General features: G+C 44.6%; 1 protein-coding gene across 2 annotated transcripts in view; it reads left to right on the top strand.

Moving 5' to 3' along the window:
- The first annotated feature begins 7,365 nt into the window (after positions 1–7,365).
- LOC147708865 (muscarinic acetylcholine receptor M3-like) overlaps positions 7,366–27,431 on the top strand; it is an 880,867-nt gene continuing 860,801 nt past the window's right edge. For both annotated transcript variants that reach the window (XM_086927478.1, XM_086927480.1), the window contains exon 1: positions 7,366–7,455. The gene's annotated coding sequence lies outside the window, so the exon portion shown is untranslated. The remainder of the gene's footprint in view (positions 7,456–27,431) is intronic.

The raw sequence follows: 27,431 nt of genomic DNA, 5'->3' as shown, positions 1-27,431 counted from the left end.
GTGAGGACACTTGGTTATTAGTGCTTATTTTATCCTCAGAAAAATTTCATCTGGCAAGTCTTCTCAAGTCAGTACCACTTCTGATCGTATTTTTGGGGAAGAACTTAGGGTCACAAACCATTTTGGATGTGGACACCTTAAATGACGAATTTACTGTTCTGCCTTTAATCTAACTCTCCTCTAACTCTCCTCTGCAAATATTTTACATTTTGGCCTTGGCTTTCATCTTACTTGGATGCACCGTATAAAAGAAAAATCTGATTAGCTTAAGTATGACACGTTTGTGGTAAGATCCAGAGCCAACAGAATCCAAAGAAAATGCCAGTCTTAAATGTGCTACTGCATCATAGTCCATCTGCAGAAGCAGCCATCAATGTTTAGACCAGCATTTTGGAACCCAGCCAGTTATCGAATGAAAACTGATCAAGGTAGAGAACAGCATATAAATTGGCCTAGTGTACCTCATTCATGCATACTTTATCTCAAATGTATGTTTGGATCATTGCAATTAAATGGCTTTACCAGCAGCCGTGGTCGGTAGTAGGAGTTCCTGCAGGGCGTTGACGTGGGGAGGGGGAGGGGCAGGGTGGGGGGGGGGGTAGTAATGTATGCATTACGGAGTTTAACAAGTAAGTAAACATAGAAATGAATAAAACGAATTTCGTTGAGCGCACTGCATCGTATTTGGTGATGCAGTGCATGCAACAACATTTGTTTTATTTATTTATATGTTTACTTACCAGTTAAACTCCGTAATCCATACATTACTACCCCCCACGCTGCCCCTCCCTCTGCCCACGTCACCGCCCTGCAGGAACTCCTACTACCGCCCGCGTATGTTTACCTGAAGATAGAGAAGCCCTTATTGTTTGTGTGATGGAAAGATCCGCGAAAATAAAGTCTATTTCTGTTTATCTCTACGCTATACAATTTTTATCGGGAAACATTTAAAAAACTTACTGTGACTGACAAAAGATTAGGAACTTGTAAGGATGCCCTATTTCTTTGTTTGGACTTCACCAATGTAAGAGTACTTATCTGATATACGTGTGTCAATATTTATCTGACAAGCTATTGGAGGTAAACATCTGAATTTCTAGAAGTTGTAATTAGCCTTTCAGTTTTGAATATAATTGATAGTATGTGGAATGCTGCTAAGATCATGTTTTTCAGAGGACGATTTGGGATGAATTCAGAAGAATGCATCCTAAGATGTTGTACTGGAAAACATATACAATAAGGCATGTTTTACGGTTGGAAATGGTGCAATGTTTAAAATGAGGGTGTATATTTTATATCAATTTAGGTTTTACATTTCTTTATTCTATTTGTGTTGATTAATTCTGAATGTTATTGTGAATTCTGCACAAATGTATCTATGGTAGAAGTGTGTACGTTGTTTATGTTAATGAATTCCGATTTAAATGGAGACATCTGTGATGGCTGTCATTAGCACTCATGAGATCATATGCTACTCTCTGGGAATGCAGACACAACATGCAGCACACAATTAAGAGACACCACACACTTTGCTCATTGTGCGGGCCGGAAGTCACGAGTGACCCCGGCCCGTTTATTTATGTTCTCTGGCCACGCCTGGCCAGAGAGTGATACATTGTGTGGTATGGCTTCCGGGGTGTGCTGGTGTTCATTGCACAACTAGACCGCTACACCCCATCTCAACTTAGTCCTTCTTTTTCTTTGCTCTCACTTGCAGGCCATAGTTCTATTCAACACACAAAGTCAGCTAGCCTTCTGTTGGGTTGTGGGTTCCCCCTGAGGTTGTAGCGATGTTGGCTGTGCTCTCATTCGTGCCGGGGAGCCTCTCGGGCTGTAACCACACTCCCCACTCTGCATGCTGGGTTGACTTGAACATTCACGCTCTGTTGCCTCCTGAGGTGACTCATTGTTAGCGCCACCTTCTTCTGTGACTGGGTCTCTTTCGGGAGTCACAGGTGGGAATCCCCTCTGGGTTGGCTCGACAGGAGGTGGAACTTCTTTGAACCACGAGATGTTCCGGGTGACTACTTCCCCGTCACGTTCTGCAGTGACATCTGTTCCTTGGGTTGACCTAACGGTCCACAGACCCGGCTCATAGGGCGTTCGGAATTTTCCTCCACTCCATTGATTCCGCAGTATCACCTTAAACCCAGGAGTTATCACCCGGACTCTCGCCCTGCGTCGGGGGCTGACCTTTTCGTTAGTTTGCTGCCGCCTTGCTTGGGCGTGTGCTGGGTCATAGAGTTCTGGCATCCAGTTCATTATTGTTGGTAATAGATCCCGTCGAATGCCATTAAACATAAGCGGCCACGTTGACTGCTGTGTCGTGCAATGAGGTGTACTGCGGTATTCCCTCAGGAATTGTTGTAGTACCGTTTCTGTATTGGTGCCTTCCGCCACCGCTTTGCGCAGTATTTTGTTGATGGTGCGCATGAATCGTTCAACTTCCCCATTTGCTTGTGGCCACTGAGGCGTTATCCGGTGGTGCTTGATGCTTAGACGTGTCATGAAATCCTTGAATTTGCTGCCTTGAAAAGGTGGCCCGTTATCGGTCTTGATGATGTGGGGCAATCCAAACATAGCGAAAGACTTCTCCAGAATTGGCTGCAGGTTGGCGAATGAGGTTGACGGCATGATTTCGACAATCGGGTATTTGGTGTAGCTGTCAATGAGGACAGCGGTGATTCTCCCATCCGGGAAGCTCCCGAAGTCGAGGTTCACCCATGACCACGATGACGGAGAAGGGTCTACAGTGATTATCGGTGCAGAGACTTCCGCACTGCTGGTAATCTGACAGGCATTGCAGTTACTCACAACCGCTTCCACACTGCTCTCAAGGTCGGGGAACCACACCTTCTCTCTCATTCTCGACTTCATCCTCCCAATTGCCTTGGTATCCTTTGTGGGCAAGTGTTGTTGCCCGTTCCTGCAAGTTGTGTGGTATGACGATACATCTGCCTCTCAACACTATGCTGTCCTCCGCTGAGCTGAGTTAGTTTCGAACTCTTCATAGTTTTCCTAGGTGGTTCCTGTCGGGCTCACTCCACTCTGATATGTTTTTGAGGAATCCTTCCCACGATCTACTTGTGAGAGCGTTGATCACCCTCTGAAGCACGGCATCTTGTTCCTTTGTTCTTTTATTTGCTCCAACGAGAGGGCTCGTGGGCATGACCACTGAGTGACCATATGGACGAATTCTTCTGTCCTCGCTTCCTTCTCGTCCGCCTCGCTGACTGATGGTGCTGGGTGTCTGGATAGAAAATTGGCCGTATTCTTGGCACCTGGCCGGTATGATAGCTCCATTTGATAATGTTTTAACTGTATCGCCCATCGTTCAATCCTGGGCGGCGGGTTTTGGTGCCATACCTCTGAACAATGGGATTAACGGCTGATGATCTGTTATGACTCGGAATGGGTGTCCGCTGACATATAAGTGAAAGTGCTTGCACGCCCATTTGATGGCAAGAGCTTCGCATTCGATATGCGAATATCTGGCTTCTGTGGCTGTGAGCGCTTTGCTGGCAAAGGCTAACGGGACCCAGGTCCCTGGTTCTGTCTCTTGGGTTAACAGCGCCCCAAGGCCTACTGGGCTGGCGTCCAGTAGTAACTCCGTAGTGCGTGATGTGTCAAAGTAGGCCATGGTTGTGCTGTTTATAAGGGCCGACTTCACCTGCTTGTATGCCTTGTCTTCTTCGGTGGACCAGGTCCATGAACGTCTTTCTTCGTCAGGTTCCTGAGTGGGTCTGCGATGGTCGCCAGATTTGGGATGAACCTCCCACAGTATGCCATTCCTAAGTAGCTTCGTACCTCCAACGCGTTGGTTGGGGCCGGAGCAAGTTGTATTGCTTGGGAATTTCGGGGATATACCTTGATGCCGTCTAAGCTGAACACATAGCCAAAGAAGTCAATTGTTTTACAGAAAAACGTGCACTTTTCTTTGTGGAGTGTCACCCCGTGTGTGGCCAGTCGCTGCAGCGTGGCTCGAAGTCGCCTATGATGTTCCTCAAGGGTTTTAGAGTGAATGAGGATATCAACACTTACGTTTATCACTCCTTGGAGACCTGATAGGAGCTCTCTCACCGTATTTTGAACTATCTCTGCTGTGGAGGATATTCCGAAGTTTAACCTCTTGTATCTGTGTAGCCCCAGGTGAGTCGAAAATGTTGTGATGTACCTGCTTTCTTGGGCCAGCATGAGTTGATGATATCCGGCATTGAGATCAAGTTTCGAAAATCACTGTGATCCATTTAAGTCAGCCAGGATATCGTCGACTGTCGGTGTCAGGTGTCTCTCCCGTTTTATCGCCCTGTTGGGCATTTTCATGCCAATGCAGATCCGGATCTTCCCTGGCTGCTTCGGTTTTTCAGCAATTACCATGGGAGAAACCCACGGGGTAGGCCCATGCACTTTTTCGATAACTCCCTGCTGCTCCAGTTTTACGAGTTCTTGTTCCACCAGTGATCGGAGGTGAAATGGTATCCGACGGTGTCTCAATGCTACTGGTTGCACTGCCCGATCTATATGTATCTTCACTGGGGGCCTCTCAATCTGTCCTAGCCCTTTAAATAGCTGAGGGAACATGTCCAGAATGTAGTCAACCTGGAGGAGCTTGACTGCGTTGGCAAATGCGATTAGATTGAGATCTTCGGCAGCGTGGCTAACAACAAGTATGTCGGCATCCCTATCCACAACGTGGAACGTGGTCATTACTTCTTGCGCTTGGGACTTCACTCGAACAGACATCTTTTCGTTCAGCGGAAGTGGCGTTTGGCTTCCATACGTGAATATGCGGACCTTGGATGGCGTCAGTACAGGTTTTAGTTTCAGCTGCTTGTAATGCTGTGCCCCAATGACGTTGACGGTTGCCCCGGTGTCATTCAGGCCAGTGAAAAGGGATCCATCTATTTCAATGTTACATTTGGGTTGTGGCCATCGTCTCTTCTTCAGATCTTCTGCGAATGATACAAAATAACATTCCACGTCATCTTCTGTGGCAGAGTCTTCTAGGCATTGGGCGTGGCGAGCTGAGGTTTTGACTGGCCGCGACATCGTTGGTTCTTCTAGTGCTAGATGTCTCACGGTTCCTGTTGGTGGTTTCCTTCTCGAGCTGAATCTACCATGTGAGCCTTCGCGACATACACTCGCGAAGTGGTTGGGGTCCCACATTTGGAGCATGTTTTTTCTCTCGACGGACAACTTTCCGGCAGGTGCTCTTCTCTCCCACAGTATCCCCACTGCGATTACCGCGGTGTTCGAGTGGGCCACCTCCCTCGTCCGCCCCGGGACGATGTGCGTATTGCGTCTGCTCGCTCCGTCTTGACTGTTACCGCTTGCTCCGGCTGCTGGTTGAGGGCCGCTTCCAGCCCCGTTGCTCTTATGTCTGAAAGCTCATGGGACCTAGCCAAAATCAGAATCTCTGCCAGGGTTATTCGGGGTTGCCGAAGGATGAGTGTTCGCAAGGTTTTGCTGCAACAGCCCTGGATGAGTTGTGCTGTGACCTCCTTTGCCTGGTCATCTTCGGTGCATGTATTCGCTAGTTCCCTGAGGGGCGCATTAAATGCATCCATTGTCTCACCCTCACATTGTCTGGCTTGGCGAAACTTGAACCTTTCATAATGGGGATTGAGCTGAGGGTCGAAGTGGGAATCTAGTGCTCGAACGGCGGCATCATAGTCATTGGCAGCACCTGTATTTGGAAGGTGTGCAAACAACGTGTATATTTCATCGCCTCCGAAATATAATAGCAGTGATCTTTTGACGGCATTGTCGGTCTCCCTCGTCGTGATGAAGTAGTTTTTGAGGCGACTCACCCATACTTTCCACCTTGGTAATGCAGTTGCTGGGTCCATTAATTCACTAAATGGCTGAAGCGCTGTGATTTGCATGTGGACTGGAGGCGGAAATGCCATGGGGATTGCTTGCTGTAGCCCTGCTTGCACTGCTGGAACTGCGGGTTGAGCTGCTTGTTATTGGGCAGCTTGCGCTGGCTGGTTCGACATAATGCAACCTCACATCGTGCTTTAGCTGGTGTTGTCTTGCAATTACCCTTGATTGTATTTGCCAGTGTTTGTTTGTTCCCCTACGGTGGTGTTGGGGTTGTGGGTAATTATATAGGGCTTCTGTCTTCAGGACTGATTGACTCAGTGTCTTTGATTTTTCTTTTACTGTTTGTTGTTATTGGTTCACTGTTGGTTTTTCCAATGTTTATTTGTGGTGTTGTTCGTTCTTGCAGTTTGGCAGGCTTTGCTCTGTGGCAGGCTTATTCTCGAGGGGCTTTGCTGGGCTTTCACGCATTGCTCACCGTTAGGGACAGCTCATCTAAGCTTTATTGCCAGTTTCTCTTGAGAAAGGCCTCACTGGGCCTTCGCGCACCTCTCATCGCGCTAGCTCTAGGCGTTTGCTCTCACTCGCTGTCTTCCGCACATGCGTGTGGGTATTTCCTCACTCCCGGGCCTCCGATTAGGCTGCTTGTGTTGCTGCTGGGGTGCGCAGCACTCTGCTCACCACGCTGGACTTCAGGGCACCTCACTCAGCTTGACGGACGCTGATTGCGTAGCGCCTCATACCCCTCCGATGGTCGCGATGCTCATCTCGGTCAATCGCCGGTCCATAGCTGCGATGGCCGTCTCGTCTCAGGTGAGGCGTGTGTTTCGATATCCCACCCTCGTCGCCAGTGTGACGGCTGTCATTAGCACTCATGAGATCATAGGCTACTCACTACTCACTGGGAATGCAGACATGACATGCAGCACATAATTAAGAGACACCACCCACTTTGCTCATTGTGCCGGCCGGAAGTCACGAGCGACCCCGGCCCGTTTATTTATGCTCTCTGGCAACGCCTGGCCAGAGAGCGATACATTATGGCTTCCGGGGTGTGCTGGTGTTCATTGCACAACTAGACCGCTACAACATCTAAAGATCTTTTTATGAGGAACAAAAATATTTAAAAAACGCTATTTTGTTAGAGTAACCTGGTTGGTCACTGCATTTTTTTTCTGCATCTGCCCACACTTATCCTCTACCCTGTATTCTATTTTTTGTCCACGCTGATAAAATACGATGAAACCTTGAATCCAAAGTCCAATACATACTCTGTTAGTTGGTATATAACAGTTATAATTGCTGCAGCATTTTTCTGATGTAAAAATTGACTCATTAAACAAAAAATAAATAAATACAAAAAAATAAATATAAAATAATGCTTGGTTACAAGTTTTTTTGTAACAAAAACTTTACTATGTTTGATGTCTAAGAGAAGCTTTTAAAGATAAAGATGAAATATACATTTTATAAACAATTTTGGTATAATGTAAATAGCAGTGAAGTTTATTTTGTATGAACTATATACTTTTCTTTATTGTAGCTTCACATTCAAATGACGTTGGACCACCCACTGAATATTAACTGCTTGACGTTGTATGGACTTCCTTAGCTAACCACAGGCATTGTATGGTGAGTAAATAGCCTTCAACCAGAATTTCGCTTTTTTTGTGTCATCTAAAATATTAATTCTCATTGGTTTCTTTCCAAAACTTGTTAACAGATATTTTTATTTAACTTGAAGGCACTTGATGGTGCTTGTTCTTTAAACCAATGACTAGGGTAAGATAACAAAACAGTCTATCACAGGTGAAAGGCTTGAATAGCAAGGCTTCAGTTAATGGAACACATTTGAGGCTCCATATGTTGCAGACTCTTTCTTTTTGATGCTTGTAAAAACCAACAGTATTTACTTAGTTTGCATTAACCTTCACTACCTGTGCCTTCGGTATATCTTCTGATAGCTTAATTTCCTAACTTTGGCATTTAGTATATTTTTACGTTTTTTTTTCTGGATGCCTGTAGAATTAATTGGCAACCTCCATTTCCATCCTATCACCAATCTACCCTCATACCTCTAAGCATTCTCTCCCATTTGCCTCCTTTGAGGACTCAAACTTTTATTATGCTTGTACATGCCACTTCCTCTATCGTGTTTAGTCTGCTGGTCCCACTTCCTCAGCACCATGTTGATGCGCTTTCCCTGGAAATAACATCCTCCGCTCCTTACTTCCAGCTTGCCATATATTTACTCTTCCTGAACTCTCTAGTGAGTGAAGTTATAACAATAAAGGTGGGAAGCATGATCAACCTCTTGTGCAGAGAGCTTTCTGAAGTGTCTAGCTCAGATGGCCCTTATAGAGCCCTAAACACAATAGAAGGCTTCATAAACAGCCTGCCACATATACATGCAGACATTGGAGATATTCTCAGTGCCCAGAGTCAGAAGCTCTATGCACTATGGTGGGATTCTGCAAATGTTCTCCATGTACCAGACTCTTAACAGACTCATTGTTTGACCCTGGTTGTTCAAAACAATAGTACCTTTTGTGAAACATATCATATGTATTAAGAATAGTAGTCATATACAGCATACATCAGGCAAAGTTAAAACATGCTTCCCATCTAAATCCTTCACGCCTAAGGAAGTGGCGACACTACTGCTGGGTGGTATGCAGTTTCTCATATAGCCTTAGAGCCTGAAGTAGCATGCTCTACCAGCCACTAAAGGCCCGCTCGAGCATTAAGGTGAGGGCCATTAATACCGGAGCGGGCCTTTAATGGACAATAGAGCGAGCTACAAAGGGCTCTTAGGTTATTGTTACAATCCGGCCCTAGAGGGCAGAATGTTCTACTTTGTAAAACAAAGGCCTCACGGAGCCCGAGGGGATTGAAATCCCCTTGGGCTCCGTGAGGCCTTTGTTAACAGCAACAGCTCTGCACAGACATTGGAATGTTGATGCTCTGGGATCCTATCGGCCATTAGAAGCCCAGAGCACTCTATTGTCTTCAATGGAGCTCTCAACATTCCAATGTTCTAATATTTAAGCGATTTACAATGATATGGGCGCTGACAAGTTATAAGTTCACAGGGTGGTCTGCACAATTTGTGACTAAGCACCAATCGTTACCTTTGCTGTGCAATCTGAGGATAAGAATCTTATTTCAATTAGCAGAGAACAAAGCGTTCCAAGACTGTGTTTTTTATTTTGTTGCTGAGATGTTCAAGCTGTATTGTTTGGTAGTACATGCAGTTGAGACTGAAGAACTTGAAATTCACCTGGGCATATAAGTGGCACTAAAAACACCTTGTTGTTCTGGGACCAGCATTGGTCTAGCTCTTAGGGCTGGAAGGACAGAATTATGCATTAAGGCTAATGGAATGGTGGATGAGTTCCTAACTATCTAGAGGAGGATAGAGATACATTCTAAAGAGAACATGTAGCAGGTGTAATCTTTCATGAACTCTGTATGTTGACTTCTACGCTTCAGAAAGGAAACGTCCCACTTTGAGATGCTGTTTGTCATTGAACGAGAGGACATAGTCTAGTATGCCAGCTGTTTCTGAAAGTCTAAAGGGCAGATTTGTGTTATCAAATGTGTCAAAGGCAGTTATTAAGTTAAACACTACCAAAATTGCTTTTCTACTGCTAGGACAGAAGCGAACCTGTAGGCAGGTCAAAGAGATGGATGGCTTTCATATGACATTCCAGTTAAGCTGAAGGAGTGTTTTTTTCTGTTTGGGGTGTCAAAATAGTGCAACGTATGTAATAGCTCTCTATTTGCCATAGTGTTGATTGCAGGGCAGTGGGTGGTTTTTGAAAGATGAGTGACACTTTCATTTTAGAGGTACTAAGTCAATACCTTCTTTGAAGGACTGCCTAATGAAGCGTAGGTAGACTGGTTCCTATCTGTTTTCTCTTTGGTGGAAATGTAATTGCTGAGAAAGTGACATATAGGAGGATTCTCTCTAAGGTTTGTGAGTTTTTGATTTTTCTGAAGCTCACTTGTTTTGTCAAGGGAGTAAATTAGCCAGATCCTTCTAAAGTGCTTGATTTTCAGGAGGTCAATGATCTCACCTGGACCCTACAGCTAATGACCCAACTCTGCCTTTGTGATTACTAAAGCCCTTAAGACACTAAGAAAGCCCTGTATGGCTAAAGTGACCCGACACAACTTAAAAGAAGTGCACAAACTCTTCAACGGGAATGGTTCCTATGGCTTTGCTGCCACATTCTAACTGTAGCTGTTCAGGAATGTTTTAACTTCACTGGCTGAAGAGGCCCTCCGCGCCTTAGAAATTCATCATGGAGATGTATAAGCAGTGGTTACCGGAGTTCTTATGCTGTGTACAAGAAACATCAGAAAGGGGATGTGTGGTAGATGAACTAAACATTTTTATACAGAATCTACATCAGATTGCCAAACAAACCATGAAATGAAGGTTCCTTGTGGTTATCCAAAGCTGCCCTTAGAGTATCCTGGTCTACCTTTGACCAACTTGGGCCAAACTAAAATCTACTGTTAGGAAAATACTGGGAGGAACTATGGTCAACAAAATGAGTAAACAATAGGATGAAATGAACAGTTACAAATCAAGTATATAACATCTACATTTCAATGCGGATCGATTGTTCCAACTGCAAACATAGATGTCAATGTGAATCTTTACAAAGTTTGATTAATCTGTGCAAACGTCAGTAAAATATCAAAAGGTTGCCATGAGTCTTTTAAGTAGAGGAAAGTTAAAAAATTAGACCTGCTCATGGGTGGAATGACTGTGAATGCCGTTGAAGATTTGGACCAGTAAAAAACTTAAGTTGACATTTTTTCTGTGAGATTAATCCTCTCCAACATCAGATTTGTTGAGGCTGTATCAGAAGAAACTCTGTGAGACTGAGGAAGCGAAGTAAATATTGTTGTGTGGTTTATTGAAAACAGGCAACAATCTCTTAACATGAACAAGGCATTTGGGGGCATATCTACAAGGACGGCGATAAATAAACGTAAAGCGCGATTAGCGTTTTGTTATTTATCACCGTCTATCTGTCATTTCTCGCCCTGGTAAGGCATTATTAAAAACACGTTACTCGAGGGCGATAAAAATTCCAGAGATAGCGGGGAAATTACTGTTTTGCAGGGGAACATCACTGGTTTTCCACCGATGTTCCCTGCAAAACGGCGATAACCTTGCTGATACGACCCACTGGGTCGTATCAGCATAATCCACCCCAATGTCAGGGATAGGTAAGTCTGCATTTTAGCAGATGTTAGTTTATGGAGAAAACAGCTGTTTTCTCCAAAAACTAACGTGTGCTAAAATCCTGTGGGCTGACTTGTAAATATTGTGACTTGAACATCAGCGATATTTGCAAAGTCGTCCATCCGGGGTACGCCCAGTGATGCTCACTTTGCATCTCATTAGAGATGCAAAGGGAGGCGTTGGGAAAAATGGTGCTAACATGTGACTAGGCATGTTAGCACCCTCTTGTAAATAGGGCGATGGTTTAGAGATAAAGCCCTTGTAAATATGCCCTTTGAGTGTCTGAATCCAGACCAGAGGTTCTCATTTAATTTGGCAACTTCTCTTAATTCGTTCTGCTGCTGTTTTTTTAGAGCTTCAATCTTTTTTGCCGTTCAGCAAGACTAAGCTGTGTAAGGCAATTTGGAAATAAGAGGGTTAGGGCTAGACAGTGAGGAGGTTATTCTGTTAGACGCTGTGTCCTGAATACCCACATTCTGGACTCAAGTCACTAGTGTTGGGAGATGGCCACTGTTAAACGATGCACAGAGGTCTAGTAGATCAAGTGCCGAAGGCCGTTTAAAGAAAGACTGAGTCCTCCGATTGTCCGTGGAAGATATTAGAATAGATTCTAACACTCAGCAAAGGTAGAAGCTGGCTAGTCAATGGCAGAAGACAGCCTGTGGGGTGGAAAGGTTTTTTTTTTTTTTTTTTACAAAGAAGTATCCTTTTTTTCTGTTGGTCAGTAATTAGCAGCGTTACTTGTGTCTGGAGCTGGCTTTTCCGAATAGGTTTAATTGTCGCACATTTTAGCTTGCAGTTGTTAAAATTTATTTGCTACCTATAATTTCATAGAATATTGTAGAGGCTGGGTTCCATATTTGCCTCATTTGTGAAAGAACAGATCAGGGAAAAAGCTGTGAGAATAGGGGCAAGTTCTGAATCTGAACAACTAAATGGCTCACCTTCAAGGGCACTGAATGTCAGTTTATTTCGCCTTGTGCAACATTGTCTATAATATCAATTGAGCCATTCGTTTTTAAAGCTTAAACAAGTAGCAGCTAGCTGGAACCTGCAAAATGTTTCATAATTTAGAATGTTCTCATTTTTTAATTGTCTCTCACAGGTGTGTACCTTAAGTGTATATTTGGCAAATTACCTGTTAGCTTCAGATTGGTTTAAATTGCATGAGGTAGGTAAAATTGTAACCCATTAGAATTTGGGGGCATATTATCTAGAAACAGCGTTAAAATTATCTCCGCTTTAGCGGCAGGAAACTTCCTCTAAAGTGGCGATACTGTGCTTGATAATATGCCCTTGTGAATTCCCATAGAAGTCCATGTTCTGGTGTGAACATGGGCTTCTATTGAAATTCTCGATAGCATATTATCAAGCCCATTATTGCCGCTTTAGCTGCAGTTTCCTGCTGCTAAAGTGGAGATAATCTTAACTCCGTTCTTGATAACATGCCCCTTGGTATGTTGTGATCCTGTCTGTTAGTACATATCTCGGTTCACAAAGTACCATTAAATTCGCTAAATTAAAGTCGGTGAGCAAATTTTGATAGCATTTACCAAATGCAATGTTCATATCTGGCTGTCAATTCTTAAATATGGATCTATGGGAGCTAGGAAGTTTGGATAAGAAACACAATTTTCCCAAAAGCCTGCTTTGATGTGCTAAACTCAGTGATGGCTGGTATGTGAAGGTGGTGGGGGCAGGTAACAGGGGTGGGGGCCGGGGGAGACAAATTAAAAATGTTAATACTTGTTGCGGGGGTGGGGGAGAATGAATTAAAATACTCGCTTACATGTCTGCCGCTGCCACCCGCCGTCGCCATTGCTTCTTCTGGGTCCTCTTCTACCCACTTCCAGAGCAGGAAGCAGGAGGCAGAAGGAGGCACTCAGCTCCCAGCCAATCAAAAGGCTACAATGCAGCGCTGAGATTGGCCCGAGCGCTGTGGATCAGCACTCAGCCAGCGAATGGAAGGCTTGACATGTTCTACATGCATGCTGTAATGCAGCCTTCATGGAGAACATGTACAGTGCGCAACAGTTTGACCGGCCCAAGCTGCCGGCCAAAGCCCCCATGCACACTAGGAGTGGGCAAACCACTCCTCCCCTGCCTTTCTCTGTGAGCAGAGCAGCCCGCCCCTACCCAGCTGAGCAAGGGGAAACATAAAATGATAATACCAATGAGTTATCATTAAATGTTTTCCTTTTTCGACCTGCTCAGTGGAGCGACGCACCTCTGTCTGGCTAAACTGAAGCGAGAGTATAGGTTGCTTACATCATATGAACAAGATATTAGAGTTGAAGAAGGACACAAACTGTGTCTTTGAGTTTTCTCACAACCTAATTTATGAGAGGCCTGCTTGACACTTGACTGATTCTGAACTCTAACAGCATCCCCACTGTGTTTCGCTTCTCTGCAAAGCCGGTCAATTCAAAAGTGTGAATACCATTTGGCACACCAGAATGGGTTTTGTCAAAATATAGTTTTTATATAGATATGCTCAAGTCTTTTAATATGACCCTCACAGAAGAATTCCATGTTCGTAATGTTACTCAAGTGAGGGAAATGAAAATAGTACATGTAACCCTGTAGATTTCCATGAAACCTCATGACATTGCAATATATGGCTGGGATGCGTTTAAAGGGACTAAAGGGGAATACAAGTGATGTATAAAACATTCCCTTTTAATTCCAAGCACTACAAAGCCGTCTTCAGTTTAGACTTCCTCTGGGCAAAATGACTAGCATAAACTTTGTGGACGCTGAGATGGAACATATTGATAACTCTTAGCCATGAACCCTGGGTGCAACCCTGGAGAATAAGATTCAAAGTTGCATTAATGGTGTGCTCATTACAAGTTTTTCCTGGGAACCAATATGGTACTAACACACCAAATGACCTATAAAATGGCGGTAATAGAAGTTACCAGGAGCTATATGTATAGCTTTTCGTCCATGACATCAGGAATTACCCAGAAAATCAGTCTTTGTGAACTGATGTCCATGTTTTGAAATATGTTAGGCACTTTTGAAAAGATGAATGCAACCTTCTTTAACTATGTTGGATGAATCTGGGGGAAACAGAGGAGTGTGTGAGATTTGCATCATTTGCATTTGCATATTATGTAAAACTTTAAGAAAATTATGCAAAACTATGTGTAATTTAGCGAAATGCAAAACCAGCATTTGGCGCTTCATTAGTAGTGTGCTCCATATAAAGGAGCTGATTTTTTGCACATATATGTGTGCAAAAAAGTAGCTCCTTTTTATGGAGCACTCTACAAAATTCACCAACAACACTCTGAATCTGCTCAACTCAAATGTCTGATAAATGGCCCAGGGGACCACCACGCACAGTGCCGGAACATAGCTCTTTTGCTATAGCTTAACAGAAGGTTCACTGCTCCTGCAAAGCCATAGTAAACGGTTCTCTGCTTCCAGCAAGTAAGAGCACTGAAAATGCTTTCGCTTGCTGAAAGGGGTGCACAATTGTTTTTACAGGAGGAGGCGGGAAGTCGACAGGGAACCCAGGTCACCTTCAGGTAAACGTGACTGTCTCCAATAGAGTGGGTGCCCTGGGTGGGACCAGGGCACCCACAATTGAGGTCTGGCCCCAGGGATGGGATCAACGGGAAGGCACAGCATCCATCCCATTATTTATTTAAAAAATATCAAATTTTAAAAAAGAGGCTGGACTCTGGGGGATGGGGTACTGCTTGGCCCCTCACCCTTGAACTTTATAAAAACATTTTTTTAAAGGCCTGTCCCGGAGGATGGGGTGCCCGGGGCTGTAATCAGCCAGCCCCTTCCCCCATTCAAAATAGGCCTAACCCCAGGGGCTGGGGTCCCTGAAGCCGAAATTGGCCTCCTTGCACACAACTGGGTTGGGAATGAAGTCCCCTTGGCTGCTAAGGGTCCTTGGGGGTCAACAATCTCTCTTCTTACCTCCTGTAAGTCCCACACAGTGGGATTGCTGAGAGTTCTTCAGAGGTCACAGACCCCATTCTACACCACTTTGCATACTCACCTCCTGGTGCACTGCTGGCTGGGGGATGAAAACCCTTTGGATGCTGATGGACCTTGGGGGACAACAAACCCTCCTGTTATCTCCATTAAGTACCACAGAGCTCGATTGCTGAGAAGACTTCGAAGGCCATGCCCCCTTTCTCCACCAATCAGCAAACGCACCTCCTGGTGTACTGCTGGTTGGGGTATGAAGTACTCTTGGATGCTGACGGTTCTTGGGGGCCCGCCCAGAAGTCCTCCTGTTACCTCCAGTAAGTACGACACAGCAGGATTCCGGAGAGCTGTTTGGAGGCCTTCCCCTTTTATCCACCACTCTGCGGATGTGACTACAAGTTAAAAAACCATAGCTATTCACTTAAAAAAACAAAGGGAAGTTATAGTTAGGAAATAGAACTAAATAAACCTTAGAAGTTCACTGAAAAAACCAAAGGTAACAGGGACCTTATAGTTAGGGTCAGATATCACTCGCACAAAACCAGTGAAATTCCGCAGGTACAGTTCCCTGAGCTAACTATAACTTACGCCCCCCCCCCAATGCATTACCTGTGACCTCACATTATTGATAATATTATCATTATTATTATTATTATTATTATTATTATTATTATTATTATGCGTAACATATCAAGCGCTTCGCTACCTAAGAAAGGTTTCCTAGTGCTAGGCTCATCTACAGAATGGATTAGGATCTGCAAGTCTACTAAAGGAGACCTTACTTTGGGAATTCAGAGCATTGGAACAGCCAAACTTTTAATATTTATGAAACACAGAAAGTGGTTGGCACACTCTCAAAATCGGAGGAAGATCATTCCACATGCTCGGACCAGAGAAAAGGAAGGCACGACCTCCTTGTGGGTGATTTCTCAATTCTATGAATTACTGCCAACCTAGAATCCCTTGAGCACAGGATGCGAGCGGAAAGGTACAGTGACACCAGCGTTCAAAGATATGAGTTTCAAGGCATTTGTGCATATAGCACAGGGCCTTGAAATACACTGTGCATTCCACGGGTAGCCAATGAAGCGTCTGAATCAAGGTGGATATAGAAGTCAATTGAGGAGGGCAGAGCAGAAGCCGTGCAACAGCATCTTGAACAATATGGAGGTGTTCATGTAAAGCTTTCCTGTCCCCAAATATAACACATTCCCATAGTCTAGTCTTGAAATCACCAAGGCCTGGACTATCATTCTCTGAGCAGCAATAGGGAGACAGTATAGGATTTTTCTAAGCTATTTCATGATGCCAAAACAGGTAGTGGCAACCTTGTTAATTTGGTGCCTTATAGTGAGTTGGTCATCAATCCACATTCCTAAATTGTTTATGACCGATACAAGACTGGGAGGGCGGCCCATAGTTGAAGGCCATAGCTGAGAGTTCCAGGGAATAGAGGGATTCCCTACCAAGAGGACGTAGGTGTTATCACCATTTCATTTTAGGGAGCACATCCAAGCTGATGTTTGACAAAAGCATGAGTTGAAAGCCTGCACATTGTGGTTATCATTAGCTGACAGCGATACAACAATTTGTGTATCATCAGCATACGAGAAGAGTGTAAGTCCCCAATTATCAACAATATCTGCCAAAGGCCTAACAAACATACATATTACATCACTGATGACATGGTCAGTGACATCACTGATGACATCTCAAATGACATAACTGATTACATCACTGATTGAATCATCCACAGAACAACTCACACACCCACTCAAACCCCAGGCAACCTCTCATAAGCCCACTCCCACACAACTACATTCAGAGATCCAGTCCGGTACTCACACACCCACTCATTCCTCCATAGAGGCACATACACACTAACTCATTCACTCGTACAGCCACTCATACAACCATTCACTCACTCATACCACCACTCATACATTCAGTCATTCGCTCGTACAGCCACTCACATAGCCACATACTCACCCATGCAGTTACTCACACACCCACTTTTTTATCTACAGTCACTCACACACCCACTCACACATACAGCTTCACAACACATCCACTCACTCACCAATACAAGCACTCACACAGTCACTCACACACCCACACAACCACTTACATACCCATTCACACACCCATACAAGCACTCACACATCAGCTCACTCACCCATACAGCCATTCACACAGACATTTACTCTACAATACAGCTACTCACACACCAACTCACTTAACCAAACACCCACTCACTCACCCATACAGCCACTTATACATGGAATTACTCACTTATACAGCCATTCAGACACCCACTCACTCACCCATACAGTCACTACACACCCACTTATCCACCCACAGAGCCAACCATAGAGCCTCTCACATTGCCACTCACTCACCCATACAGCCACTGACACAGCATGTTACTCAACCACACAGCTACTCAAACACCCACTTATACAACCATACAGCCACTTACACACCCCTACATACATGGATACATACGGTCACACACCATTCACTTAATATATGTTACAAGTAGTATCACTAAGTAGTAGTGCACCTAGTACACTAATTTAACTTTTGTAGTAGATTAGTATATATTTTTAACAGCCATAAACTCTTTAAAATACTTTTAAAATAGACATGCATTGTCAGTCATACAGGATTTACAATGGTTTCTCTTTTTCTTATGTCAACAATGCTTTTTGAGTGAAACTGAAGACCTCTGAGAGTCTTAACAAATTTGAATGGCAAATACAATAATTTTGCTTAATTTAGAGAGAATAATCAATGGCATTATAAACCAATAGGGTGCACTACTCTACTGTGTGGTGGTGGTCTGTAAGCCTTACGTTTAATCCCATAACACCATAGAGAAGTTCAGCGGAAATCAAAATCATTATATTTTTTTCCCTCGGTTTCTCCTTCAAATGACTTATTTCTATATCAAGCTTTTTAATGTAATGTCATGAAGTTTTTTTAGAATAAAAACATTAAAACAGAATATAATTCAAAAGGGCAAATATGGTAAAATTAGTTTTTTGTGTACATACAACGTTAACGCTCTTGAAATATACGCCGCTACTTTTCTACTTAGATTCAACAGTTCATTAAAATGTGTGCAGTATTATTGTAAGTAAATTAAAGTGACTGCTGCAATTGAAATCAGTTTACCTTTTCACAAAATAAAATAATAAGCGATGTTGAAGGATGATACTGTCATTAGGCTAGTCAATATTTTCATTTGAAAGCTTTCAGGACAGATAAAGCCCCTTCATCAGGCAATTCTCATACAACTGCCTATCATCTTGACATATTGCAAAGATACAGCCGAATAAAGATATCACCATCCAAAGATTACTTAATGTTTGTCATTTTAAAAAATTGACATTTGGTCTGACAAATGCTGTACTGTAAAGGCGTTTTGCTCTCTCTCTTATTAGATATGAAATTAATATTGAAGTCTACAATATGTGCAGCAGGTTTGCATTGAAATATTAAAACTTAGAACCTCACTTGGGCAACGGTTTGCTCCCTGGCTTTGTTTGTAAGCATTCCAAGCAGACAGTGAGACACATGCCTGTTAAAGGCATATGATTTGAGCCCAATTATCCACCTGCAGTACCTGCTGAACGGTGTCATACATGAATGAACGAAGAACTGAATGTCTGATTGAAAGATCTAATGAATCGATAACACTGTTCTGAAAAGTCATTGTTCTTCCTGGTTGAGAGGAGTGCAGCATTGTGGATTCAGAAAAAATAAGTGAATAATTTGTTCAGAAGACAAGATGGTTAGTATCGAAGATATGTGCACATTTAGGGGATTTGGCTTGACATGAGCCCTTGAGGGATTTAGGGTAGGTATTTATTGGATGGTCAAGAGGAGGAGTGCAGTGCCGTATTTTGCTGCTGAGTTATTTTAGTAACTCCGGTGGATGAATTTGTTGGTGAAGCAAAGGGTCTTAGGCCCTCATTACGACATTGGCGCAGCGGCACCAGCTCAACCCCCCACCAAAGCCACGCAAGGACCGCCTACCATATTACGAGTTAAAAATGTGCAACTCGTAATAAAGTCGGCGGTAATTTGGCTGTTTCCATGGTGGTGTCCTGAAAACAAGCATACCAATGGGAATGCCCTAAAAGTTCCAGTACGGCATGGACGGTGATCTCCATGCTGTGCTGGACCTGGGGCAATACAGACAGGGGGCACATATTGTGCTCCCTGAATATATGCCCAAGGCGTGAGTGAAATGGAGGCACTGTAGGGCCCCCTTTTATTCTTGCATCACATGCTTTTTCATTGCGGGGCTCTGTCATGAAAAGGCTGGCAGTGCAAGAACTCAAAATATACTGAACCGGACTGCGCCAGTCCCTGCTCAGCATAATGCGTTGTGGTGCTCCTGTGCCACCGCCGGGAACAACTGTTCCCTGGCGCAGCAGGCGGTCCACCACCAATACGACTTTGTATGTCATAATCAGCCAAACAGTGGATTGCCACTCCTGCGCCACCACAAATCTGACGTTCAGAAGACCTCCAGACTCATAATCAAGCACTTAGTGTTTACCCAAGCATAGATATGAATATATAAAGCCTGTTCCTTAGCTTCAGAAAATGAAATACTCATGCTGCTTTTCAGCTCTCAGCCTTGTAGCTGGGGCTACTTGTGAATGATGCATCAGGTGTATCTTCACAAGGTCCTAGAGCTATGAGTCACCCACCACCCCCTTTCATCACTCCATCCCCACCTGTAGCTATGTTATTCCCTCAGATAAAGGGATGTTGGCTCAGATTTATTAGGGGCTGGATGAAAGAGAGGATGGATAACTGTAAGAAAGTGGATTATTGAGATGGGTGGGAGCCCCACTCAAGTAATAAACACAATCCTTGTAAGGACAAACCAAATAAGCCACAAAATAAACCTGTGTTTTACCCTCTGGTAGCTTGGCGCAAAAGCAGTCAAGCTTAAGTGAGAGGCAATGTGTAAAGCATTTATGCAGCACTCAAACTCCAATAAAGTGAAAACACACCACAAGAAAACATCCAACTAATTTAGAAAAATAGAGTAAATTTTAATAAGTAAAAGAACTCCAAGGACCTCTAAAAGACCTGGTGAGGCACCTCTTGAGGCTGAGGACTCACTCCAGCAGAGGCCAGAAGCAAGCTCAAGCAGGTCCAGTTGGTGGGCCATAAGGTGGTGGATATCACTGTGAGGAGTAGGTAATCGCTGGAGCTTTCCTGTCATGGTGAGAGAAGACTCAGTCAAGGGCTCTGAGGTAGGTGCCAAGAAGGAGATGTGATTAGGTTCTGCATATAGGGCAGCAGCAGATCAATAAAGCTGATTTCACCACTACACTGTTCTTCCAACTGTTGCCTCATGTACAGCACAATCCAGAACCTGCCTGCAACATCAGACAACCGGGTACTGGAATGCTCAGCACCCACAAGCACATGCTGGATATAGCATTTGCGTTGGCTGGAGACACAGCAGTTATTGCTGTAGTGGTTGTTATTCGCTCATGCGATGAGCAGGCCGTTACTAGAACTTTGCTCTGGCAATCTTTTCTTGGTGTGAAGAGTCAGCTTGTGGTAGCAAAGAGTCCAGAACTTTTGGATTTTCACCTTTCACTTGGTTTTTACGCTAGAGAGATGTACTCTAATGCCAGACTACGGTCCAAGACCTGGTGTGCACATCTCCAGGATCAGGACTCACTCCATCAACAGCCAGCAGCAGTGCTCAGGCAGGTGCAGTTTATGATGATCAATGGGGCAGGTGCAGGGAAGGCCTCTGGAAGCTTGAGGTGTCCCTGTAGCTCAAACAGAAGGAGGCCTTTGAAGTCACTTAAGGGGACCCTAAGTTCAAGGCAAGCAGATACAGGTCTGCCCTCATTCCCAATCTTTCTATTGGTCAAAGAATGTTCTGATGTGAGGTTCTGAGGGTGCCACTTTTATGCAGTGCTAGCCTGTGTGTTTGGAAGCCCCCTTTCTTTGTCTACCCTAAAACAGTTCTGGTCAGTTCTGCCCCTTGCCCTGGGTTCGGATCAATACTGTCTAGAGTAACAAAGGGCAGGCAGGCTAAGATGTCAGCTCGATTTGCCAGAAACATAGTAGGCTACTTCAGAACTCAGAAAGGGAGTGGGAACAGCCCTCATGCTAGCCTTTGAAGAACATGAAGGGCTGAGAATAGGCCCCTGAGGATTCTCAGGTGAGGAATACCCTGCACTATACCCTAGGCTCTTTAGTTCATTGTCTGGAAGGAATACACATCACACCACAGGAGTGATGTCGTTTGCGCTGATTCTGCAGTGCTGAACAAGGTCCTGGTGCTAAAAATCAGCACAACTTACTGATTCCACTCACTCGCAGAAATCTGCAGAATCTCGCAGAGGTTTTATGTGACTATGCAGAGATTCCACAAAGTGAAACTCCGCTGGTTTCACCCACCTCTGATTTGATACCCTAGGATCTTCATGCAGGAGATGAGACTGACATAGCAGGGCACTAGTGACTAACAGTATTCTTAGAGCATTCTGCAGATTATATTATGTGACCAAAAGAGTAAAGAACCAGTCTAAGTCAGTAATAGTAAGCGAGGAACTCACTAGCGAAGAAAAGGAATTCCACTGATATGAAAAGGAAAAAAACCAGACTATTATAACCACAACGAAGAAGGCTTTACCATGGTTTAGAATTGATACATTTTTAACAAAGGAGAGAGGGAGAGGGAAAGTGGATTCGGTCTCCCCTGGCAATTTACATAAACAAAATAGAATCCACTCTAGTGGTGGTACTGGTCCCTACAATGGTAGGGAGCACACAGTGTTGTGTAAAATACCCCTCACACATCAACAGGCCCCTTGATGTCATGCTTCATCATTGGGGTCTTCGCACCCCTCTACGGGATGCGGCATGCTACGACTCACGACTACGTAGGAGCACTTAAAGTGTACTATGTGTTGGTGTGTGTGAGGGGTTAAGTGTGAGTGGTGAGGTGGTGAAAAGTGATAGTTAAAAAATACCTGGCTCGTAGGGTAAAAATAAACTTTATTAAGCCCTCGGCTGGTATCGTTAAAAGGGTGCAGGGTGACAATATATAGAAAAACATATAATAAAGGCGCCTTCACTTTCTTAGTAAATCTGATCTACTCTCTGATTTCTTATGAATCTGAGCGATTTTAATCTATTTATAAATATGACATACATGGATGCTTTTTTGCGCTGTCTGTAGGAATGGCACGTACCGGAAATATTGTGTATTCTCATGCAGACACTGTCTTGGCAGGCTAATGGTAAAGGATTATACATGGCCATATGGCTTGTGTGCTACTTCACGGGAAACCCCACACTGTCAAGTCCCATAGGAAACAGGAGCGACGTTAAAGCATCCAAGTAAAGCATATTTCTAAAATCACAACCTCTAGTGCTGAATCAGGAAAACGCTTAGTAATTATTATGTAAGACGTCTGGAGAGTCGGGGAGCGAGGGCGAGCCATAGCTCACAGTACCTTTCTGCGTGAACGCATTTCGGTAGCTGTGCGTCAACATTTGTCAGGGGACACCTTTATAACGTGGCTACTCTTTGAAGGCCTGTTCCTCCATCTGTTTCACTTGCATTTTTCATGGAGGCGTTTGCTGCTTTCCCAACGGACTACTTTTATATAATTCAGGTACGTTCAAAAGAAATTCAAACATAAAAAAATACATTAAAAAAATTAACACCTTTGGCAAATGATCACATTGTAATATTTCTTTATTTTTATTTAAACTATCTCCTTTTGCCATGTAAAAAATAGTGTCCAAACCATGCCGTTCGAGGAATATTAAAAGTGATGCACCAGCAGCTCAAGGGGCTTGTAAATAAGCCCCAGTGGCTTCTTAACGGTGTTAGACTTGGGGCCTTGGGCGTCATTGATGGGGGGGGGGTATTTAAGCTCCTCAATTGATTTTTCACACCCTTATGCAGATCTGTTAAAAGTATGTCTCTAGGTTTTGTGCTTTTAATAACTGCTTGGCCGTGTTTGAAATCTGTCACTGTTTGTCAGTGCTGCACAGTGGAGTTTTCAACACTTTGATTAAAAATGACACACCCCGTGCCACATAGTGGCCAGAGCCCAAGGTTAACGGGCATATAATCTGACTTCTGCTAGATGCCTGTTCGGTAAAAGGATATTACCAGTGTATGAACTATGAGAACGTTAACATCAATGTTCAGAAATGGAAGATGCTTAATTGTGAGAGGCTTCTTTGAATTACGATTCTTTATAAATTATTGAACTATTGGTGACTTGAAAATGGCTTTTGTCTTTGAACGCCCTATAAAATATATCACTGTGCACTTCCAAGCTAAACTCACAACATCCAACGCAACTCCTCAAATTGTACCTTTAACCCGTTGCCTGCGCCGCAAATTCCACGCTAGTGCGGAACGTTCCATTGAGCGGATGGGATAGGAACGTTCAGCGGACGTGCGCAGCACTAGCGAGGTAGTGCACGCGACATCCGCTAAACGTTCCCCCCACTTAAGGGGTTAACACCTTGGCTGCTTTGGAACGTCCAGCTCCAGCGCTGAACGTTCCATTGCGCAGGTGCAGTTGGAACATCCAACGGCCGACGGCAGCACTCCCGAGGTAGTGGTGCCGTCGGCCGCTGGACGGGCGCAGCGCTTAAGGGGTTAAGATCCATTCAACACAAACATTTCACATATTTGAGTATCAGCGAGTCCACACCAGCACACCGGATAAAAAACAACACAAGAGTTCACACTGAGCAGGGCTGGGCTATTACTGCAAAGGGTTGTTCGACGGAACCATACATTCCATTATCACGAATGCCGTTTCAACGCAATCTTAACCACATGGGTGCTGCTGACGAGCTCAGCTCGTCATGAGGCGCAGCGGAGTTGCACTCATGACGAGCTGAGCTCGTCACGGCCGTTGGAACGTTTGACTACGGGGCTAATTTCCCCGCTGTGCTGAACGTTCTGAAACGGGTGTGGCCGTGACGCGCTCAGCTCGTCATGAGTGCAGCTCCGCTGCGCCTCATGACGAGCTGAGCTCGTCACCAGCACGGCGGCGCCCGGCGCGGCCCGCCTCTCCCCGCACAGCAGGGGGAAAACACCCTGCAGCGAAGGGGTTAATCACACAAGTCTTAACTGCGTATATGCCTTTACCACCCATGCCTTTACAATGAAACATACGTTTTTAATGCATGTATGGCAAAGACAAAGGCATGGTAAAAACTTACCAGGTATGTGTAAACCCCCCCCAAAAAATAACATTGATAAAGGCATCATGCACGAAACACGCCTGGAAGAATTGCTTTTTAATAAGTCTATAACCCTGTAAATGCTCCGTACCTGTCTGGTTGAAGCTGGTGTATTTTATGCTAGTTCCTGCCTTAGCCAATGGTAGATCCCGCCCTAGGGGTTCAGTAGTAATGGTGGGACCTAGGAGCTGAATTTATTAAAAGACTCCTTGAACCGCTGCTGTCACGATTGCCCTGCCGACAAATGAAGGTTGTATGCTGTAATACCGTATGCAGTCTAGTTGTTGGTGGGTGGAGCTAGGGGGACAGAGGAAGGGGAGGAGCAGCGACAGGAAAGGGTTAGATAGAGTAGGGACGGGGAACAGTGAAGAAGTAGAATAAAGAGCTTGTGAATAACAATCGTGTCTAGCGTGATTATTAGTAGCACAACGCTACATATGCTATTTAAGTCTAAGGGCTCGGAGCTATTTGACCGATGCCTGCGGCCATATTGTGTGTTTTTCATCCAATGACTGGTGAGGGTATACATGTTGCATGATGAATTGACTGTCCTTATTGAGGGGCCAAAAAGGTATGGTGACAATAAGAGAATCAACAATGTATTCAAGGTAATGTTACTAGCATCTGATTCAGCCTATCTGGAATTATGTTTCATCTGGCATTTGGGCCTACATGAGACAAATATGATCGCAGTGGCTGTAGCATTGCCGTAAGACTTCTAAGCTGTAAAAGATCAGTAAAAGCATTGCAGCCCTCCCATTGGCCCTGTATTTACAAATGAGAACGGTGCATATAGGACTTAAACCAATCAGAGAACTGGCACCATATAACAGCATTTCTAACATTGATAAAGGCATCACACCAAAATGCGTCTGGAAGAATTGCTTTTTAATAAATCTTTTACCCTGTGAGTGCTCTGGACCTCTCTCATTGCAGCTAGTGTATTATATGTGAGTTCCTGCCCTCGCCAATGGTAGTACCCAGTCATATCAAACATGTTTCGGCATGACGCCTTTTTCAATGATTAAACTGCTCAAATATGTCCTCCAGTGTCGGATTGGCTTTTGAGCCGTGTCATCACCTCTCATTGGCGGGCTCACAGCCAATAGGAGAGCTATAGTTCTTATTGCTGCTATTCCCCAGCTGCGTTGTGTCCCGGCATCCACCTTGTACCGGTGATCCCATAAATCAAAATTTCTCCATGATGGCAAATATCATTAAGCCCCGATGGGCCGATTCCGATAACACTGCAAAGGCCTTATACACACCGCTGGCTGTTTCCTTAATGCAGTGCCCCGATTGGAGGCCCAAGTTCTCATAACACCAGATGGGTCCCTCGCCAGCCACTGGGTGTAACAAGTGACTTGCCTGCATCGGTCAAATGGCTCGGCAACCTCGGGCTTGATGCATCATATCCTTTTGGATGGAGCTGTGATGTTAGAAGGGAGAACCCACCCTCTATCATGATGCACCCGCCCAAGGAGTTAAAAAAGCAGTAATGGTGGGACTTGGAGCTGTAGATTTAACAAACCGCATTTACCGCCGCTGATGTGACGGCCCTGCTGACCACAAAGGGAGCGAGCTATACAACCCCAGGGACGCCGAGCCATTTGACCGACACCTGCAGTCAAGTCATTTGTTACAGCCAGCGGCTGGCCAGGGGCCTATCTGGTGTTATGAGAACTTTGGCCTCCAATGGGTGGACTGCATTAAGGAAACATCCTGCGGTGTGTCTAAGGCCTTTGCAGTGTTATTGGCATCGGCCCATCGGGGATTAATGATATTTGCCATCATGGAGAAATTTTGATTTATGGGATCACCGGTACAAGGTGGATGCCGGGACACAATGCAGCTGGGGAATAGCAGCAATAAGAATTATAGTCCTTCTATTGGCTGTGAGCCCACCAATGAGAGGTGATGACACGGCTAAAAAGCCAATTCGACACCGAAGGAAATATTTTAGCAGTTTAATCATTGAAAAAGGCATCAAGCCGAAACATGTCTGAGATGACTGCGTTTAATAAATATTGGTTTAAACCCCGCGAGTGCATCATATCCTTTTGGATGGAGCTGTGATGTTAGAAGGGAGAACCCACCCTCTATCATGATGCACCCGCCCAAGGAGTTAAAAAAGCGGTAATGATGGGACTTGGAGCTGTAGATTTAGCAAACAGCATGTACCACCGCTGATGTGACGGCCCTGCTGACCAAAAAGGGAGCGAGCTATACAACCCCGAGGACGCCGAGCCATTTGATCGACGCCTACAGTAAAGTCATTTGTTACACCCAGCGGCTGGCGAGGGGCCCATCTGGTGTTATGAGAACTTTGGCCTCCAATGGGTGGACTGCATTAAGGAAACATCCTGCGGTGTGTCTAAGGCCTTTGCAGTGTTATTGGCATCGGCCCATCGGGGATTAATGATATTTGCCATCATGGAGAAATTTTGATTTATGGGATCACCGGTACAAGGTGGATGCCGGGACACAATGCAGCTGGGGAATAGCAGCAATAAGAATTATAGTCCTTCTATTGGCTGTGAGCCCACCAATGAGAGGTGATGACACGGCTAAAAAGCCAATTCGACACCGAAAGAAATATTTTAGCAGTTTAATCATTGAAAAAGGCATCAAGCCGAAACATGTCTGAGATGACTGCGTTTAATAAATATTGGTTTAAACCCCGCGAGTGCATCATATCCTTTTGGATGGAGCTGTGATGTTAGAAGGGAGAACCCACCCTCTATCATGATGCACCCGCCCAAGGAGTTAAAAAAGCGGTAATGATGGGACTTGGAGCTGTAGATTTAGCAAACAGCATGTACCACCGCTGATGTGACGGCCCTGCTGACCAAAAAGGGAGCGAGCTATACAACCCCGAGGACGCCGAGCCATTTGATCGACGCCTACAGTAAAGTCATTTGTTACACCCAGCGGCTGGCGAGGGGCCCATCTGGTGTTATGAGAACTTTGGCCTCCAATTGATGGACTGCATTAATGAAACATCCAGCGGTGTGTCTAAGGCCTTTGCAGTGTTATTGGCATCGTCCCATCGGGGCTTAATGAAATTTGCCATTATCGCGAAATTTTGGTTTATGGGAACGCCAGTACAAGGCGGATGCTGGGA

The sequence above is a fragment of the Lissotriton vulgaris genome, chromosome 6 (genome assembly GCF_964263255.1).
Source record: "Lissotriton vulgaris chromosome 6, aLisVul1.2, whole genome shotgun sequence".
Taxonomy (NCBI): Eukaryota; Metazoa; Chordata; class Amphibia; order Caudata; family Salamandridae; genus Lissotriton; species Lissotriton vulgaris.
The sequence above is the reverse complement of the archived record's forward strand: the minus strand, read 5'-3'. Positions and strand labels throughout refer to the sequence as shown.